Raw genomic sequence first — 6000 nt, 5'->3', positions numbered from 1 at the left:
AGTCCTTGCTTAGGCAATACAAAGGGCTAGTCTTTGTACCATTGAAAGGGTAGTCCATACCTGTCACAGAACTTTACATTTATCCTTGTTTAATTTAATAGCATTCCTCCAAGTTGTCCACAGATCTTTGGAAAGCTGTATCAACCACATCCTAGTTTGGTTCAACCAAAAATTTTGTGAGGACACAACCACAAATTAATAGAGTACATTGAATGGGACAGGTTCAAGACAGATCCCCAAGAAATTCCCCGTAACTGGCCTCCAGATAGAACATGGCAACAACAACCCTCTGTCCTCCAAATCCCCCAGTCTTTTCATCCATTTACTAGGTCAGGTATCCAAGCCATAGTGTTCCAGATTGAGTCACTGAATCACAGAATCATAGAATAGCCTGGGCTAGAAGGAACCTCAAAGATCACCTAGTTCCAACCCCTAGACCAGGCTACTCAAAGGCACATTCAACCTGGCCTTGAAAACTTCCAGGTATGGGGCATCCATAATTTTTCTGGGCAGCCTGTTCCAGTGCCTCTGTGTTCGAGGTATAGAAGAGAAAGATACTGTGCAGAGGTGTTCTGATTTTTAATATCATTCAGTGAAATCAGGTTTCACAAAATTCAAAGAGAAATTAAGTTTCTACACATAGATTTGCCAAAGTGCAGGCGTAGCTTTCATTTAATATTCTTACAGCCATATCAGGTACAATGGCATTGCTAAGCTCAGATAAATCTCTCCCGGTGGCTCACTCAGAACAATATTAGCACTGAGAATATAATACAGGTGATTTTATTTCCATTTTATTCTCCTAAAAATTAATCCAATCTCAAATAAGAAATATATCATGTTAATATTTAAACCAACCAAAAGCTTTTGCATAAACAGATACTATTTATTTCCTTGACTGTCATTAACCCTACAGATTCCCAATGATAACCTTGGAATTCAGGATTTAGTAGATTTTATTTTTTTTTCTTTTAGCTGCTCCATCAATTTTGTCTTTCATTTTAAAATATGCTATATCTCCAAACACATCACAGCCTACACTGACAATAGTTTATAAATAAACATGGTTATTCATTTGCATTTTTGCAACTCCTGTAAATGATGTATTAGCCTTCATTATTCTGTTCATGAACCTGATGATAATTTCTACATTGTCATTTTTAATTGCTTTCCAAGTTCACAGCACTTCTTCGACATAATAATCTTACATTTACATTGAATTCTTTATCCTGAAAGATACCAAAGCCCTTCAAAAAATGTGAGCTGAATTCTATCCTCGATTTTATCCAAACACCCACCAGCTGCAAAGAAATTGAAAATCTCTGAGGAGACAATTTGATAACTTGAATAAAAGAAAATTGATCACTTTAGCAAAAAAAATACAGAACTAGTTCAAACTGGTAAGAAGTGTCTTCCTGTAATTTAATTTGTTTTTCTTCTGGGATTGCTCATTTTTTCATAAACAGGTTTCCGTAGTCAGCTGGAAGTTCACATTACGGTAAAAGATTGTCCTTCTCAAAGGTTGATTTTTCTTCTAATTTCATGCCAGTTTTCCCTGAATTGCATTATCTCTGTTCTTGTACCACGTTTTGGGGGCTTTTTTGCTCACCCCGAGTTTTTCACAAGCTGTTAAGTAGAACCAATAATATCACAGTTCCAGATAATTTCCAATCTACCATATACAGGATTGATCCATTGTGTTAGTCATCATATTACAGGTGTTTGCCTGATTAGAGTATTCTAGTAGCTTTCACCAAAAATATTCATGTGCTCTCTAACAGTATTTTAAGCATCATGTACAATGGATGCTCTAAGTTTCTATTTCCAAACTCTGATATTTGCATTCTATGCAACCTAAAAAATTGCATGAAAATTAAGATTCTATTACCATCCAAGTCACAGATTTCTTATGGATTTCTTTTCTGTTGTTTTAATTTATAAGACTGTTTTATCAAAGGCTTCTTCAAAGGCTATATTTCTTCCTATGTCTAAGAAACCAATAAGTACTCCTTGCATACGTATTTTTGTCTGCACAAAGATGACACTGATGACTAGATAAGTGTTGAAGATAGTCTAATGGAGCCATGTTTAAAAAAAGTGATGGTCAAAAATGAATGTCAAATGATATCGCTAAAAGCAACCTGTTTTTCAGCAAATATTTTTCACCTGATTTTTGTACTGATTCCAGACTACTGCTTTTCCTCAACTGCAGATCTACCATGTAATGTAAATTTCAAAAAAGCTCTATAAAGTAGACATTAATGCCTCCCTGCTTCTTAAAATATTGCAGTGATCTCTAGTCTTGGTCTGCCAAGAGATTTTTTATAAACAAGTCACATTGAGTACAAAAACATATGGCAAATCAAACAAAAAACCAAAAAAAGTAATTATGCTTTAGAAAGATAATACTGATTTGTAGGCATTTTCTTACTTTCCTTTAGCAAGAAGGAAACAAACTTGATGAACACTTTTTAAAAACGTGCTTTATAACACACTGAGAACTTGTTTGGTCTGATAACAAAAGATCACAGGCCCCAGAAGACAATTTAATTGCAAGTTGAATAATGGCAAGGCAAAACTGTTTACCCACAGATCCATGGGGCATTGGGGAGGATATTTTTTCCGAATGTAAAAGTTCTAAGAGAAGCAGTGTTTTAATTTCTAACAGTGTTAATGGTTATCTTTCTTAAAGCTCTTCTTTCATCAGATTTCTGGATCTTATTGACCTCCTAGAGCATTTAGAACAAACTCCTTGCTTTCTTGCACAGACTTTTTTCCTCACAGTATTGCAGAATCCACAAAACAGGAATCAAAAGACAAATCACAAGACCAAGATGCTCATTCCAGTTTTGTTACTAAGCTGACAGGAAGGTTTATTAACAAACATGTTCATAGGTGAATACAAATATGAATATAGCGTCTGGATATTCTCAAGGTAGCTCAGTATATCCCCTGTCTCCAGATTTGGGTATCTATCTTCTCTCAGATATATTTATTTTAATTCTAGAAGTCCATTCACTTCAAATATTTTTCTTAGCAAGAGGAACATATAAATCCCAACACCTTTCATTGTATATGCTGCTACCCATGTTTTTTTCTTAGATCACTGAATGACTATTAGTTTCCACAGATGTTTAATAAGTATGGGTAATTACATTACAGTTAAATGTATACTGTCAAAGTAGGAGTAGAATCAGTTCTTGACAGAAAAAAACCAGTATTTGTGTTACAAACTAATGTCTGGATATGTTACTAACTCATCTCTAGATTTTTTTTTTTTTCCCCAGGAAGAATTCTTATAACTTTTTGCATGAGAAATAATTCTGTACTTGAATGTGCAGCTGTTGTTCATTGGGCAATCTTGTTTCTGATACTCAGGAGAGACCTGCCACAGATTGTCAGCTGTGTAAAGCCTTGAGGGGCCACACATGCCAAAAAGAGAATATGTAATTGCAATTCATATGGGACTGTGAAGTGCTAGTATAAAAGGTCACAGCACATCGTCATTTATTCCTCAGTAGCTGAAGCCTGGAAGGAGAATCCTCTGTAGAAATGTGGAGACGGTTATACCCTAAAACAATAAGAGAAGGATAGGAGAGGTCACAGTCACAAGAAGAAGGATCTCAGAGGTGCAGAATGAAAGACTCCTTAGGAAATTAATTATTATTCACCATTACTGAAGAGGTCAAAAACCTCTGAGGCAAAGAAAAGTCAGCTCAGACACAGATGTCCAAGACATTGACTAATTTATAGTGCAATAGGATCCAAAATCATTTCTCTGTTAGGGCAGTCCCCATATCCATTTGTGCTAGGGTAACTGGCCAGTTGAAATTGCACATGAAAAAGCAGGAAACTTCCACTCTATTTCACTCACCTTTTATGATAATAAAACCTTTTATACATCTTTCTTTGTTCCCATTCACCTTTTCAGCAGATTCTTCCACTTCACTCCTAGAGATATTGAAAGCTAACAGGCTAGGAAACCATTAGATTGTCTGTTTTTAACTCTGGGTACTTGTTATTTCCCCTGGATGGAAACCCACAACTCCTAAGGGGTCTGGAGCACCATGAGAGTGCCAGATTTCAGACACATTTCCACCTGCTTTTCAAGCTCAGAAATCATTTAATGGATTATGTTCCAGGCAACTAAGTTACATACAGTTAAAATAGACTGGAAATACATATATGCTTTTACCTTTTGTAATGGAAATTGAATCAGATTGTTTTTAATTGTTTAGAGGATGTGCAAAGTACTCTGGCAAAAAAAAAGTGAAAGTTTGGAGAGGGTAGGAAAAGACATTAGATTAGGGAAAAGACATTAGACTCTAAAGTCTATCCTATTTTTTTTTAGTTGCATATTGTCAGCAGTTGGATTTGAATAGATTTTAGAACATCTGCTTTCTGAAAAATTGTCTTAAATGTGCATGTATGCAGAAGCATTAATAAGAGTTACAGGAATGAGACAATCCTAGGCAGGTAAAAGCAATATTTAAAAGCTGGAACAGGCCATTTCTCACCTACAAGGCTATTGCTTATTGCCCTGTTGCAATCAGAATTTATATTTGCCGTCTTCCTACCTTAGCTTTCGAATGCCAAGATAAATGAGGAATCAGAAACTACAGAAATGTCATTCCCCCTTCCGTTTCTACACATGCAGCATGAAACATTTTAAGTGCCTCCTTTGAAGGTACTATGAAGGTTTTCTTGATACTTTTCTGTAGGGAGCTTGGGGTGTGGGTTCGGACGGTCGGGACGGATGGAGACGAGAGATCTCTATAGTCTGATCTTGGAACATGAGGTTTATTGCAAAGGGCGTGGGTACAGGGGCACTGCTTAGAGCTGCTTAGAGCTGGCAGCTCTGAGCAGGCCCAAGAGAGCAAGAGAGTAAGCAGGTAAGAGAGAGAGAGAGCGAGAGCAAAGAGAGTGAAGAAGAAGTGATGAGAATAGGATGGAATGGAATGGTGAAGTCCTGGTTACAATACAATAAACCATCTTCTGTACTGAATATTCTAATTGTCACTAACCAATCTAATACAAGATACAAATCCTATAGCATTTACCTACAGCCTCTAAGAGTTCTTATATTACCATAGAGTGTTACATCTTAACTTCTAAAAACTACTCTTTGGACCCCTTCTGCTGAGCTAGTAGGGTCTGCTCTGACCCTTGGACCTGCCTGCAAGCAGAGGGTATTGTTCAATCAAGAGGGGATTACCTTCAGTCGGCCATACCATTGTTTTCCAGTTGTTCAGTAACTAAGACTTGGTATTTCAAAAGTGGCTTTCATTTCAATGTCGCCTGTAGTTTTCATATTCCCAAAATCTTTTGTCAGGCAACCATATTTATAAGGCTTTCCTGTTTCATCTTCCCCAACACTTTTCAAACTACTTTTGACTGGGACTCTGCCATCACGTTCCAAACTTTTATAAAGGTGCCAGGAATAAGTCAGACCTTTCAAAACTTAAAGGAATACCTAGACCTCTCTGTTTGACTCAGACACTTATAAGTTTGTTTCCACATGCATGTGGAAAGGGCTAGAACCTCTTTTCTTCCAAAACAAAACCAAAACCTGTAATATTTACACTTTCATACCAACTTTTAAGTACTAGGTTTTCCAGTACAGTTCTGTCTTAACCTTATTCTGAATCTGACAATGATAATATTATCAACAAGAGCAAACTGTTAAAGACATACATATTCCCACATATAACCTCCTTCTAAACGACACCAGCAATTAACGTAATACCAAAACCACAAATATGAATTTAAGCTTCTGACCATGAGAGAAGAAGAAAATATTAAGAAATACAAAGCTGCCTTCGCATGCCAAAACCTACCTCAAATTCTCCTACACAACTGACTAAATGACTAAATTGATTAAACTACTTCACACTGCTGTTGTACAGATACTGAGTGTTTGTTGAAAGCAAAGCTAATTTACTGTGGTGTTGACATAAGACTACATTTATACAAATAGTCAAAGCAGGCAGGACAGTCAGT

The sequence above is a fragment of the Corvus cornix genome, chromosome Z (assembly GCF_000738735.6).
Source record: "Corvus cornix cornix isolate S_Up_H32 chromosome Z, ASM73873v5, whole genome shotgun sequence".
NCBI lineage: Eukaryota > Metazoa > Chordata > Aves > Passeriformes > Corvidae > Corvus > Corvus cornix.
This window is presented reverse-complemented; position numbering follows the sequence as displayed.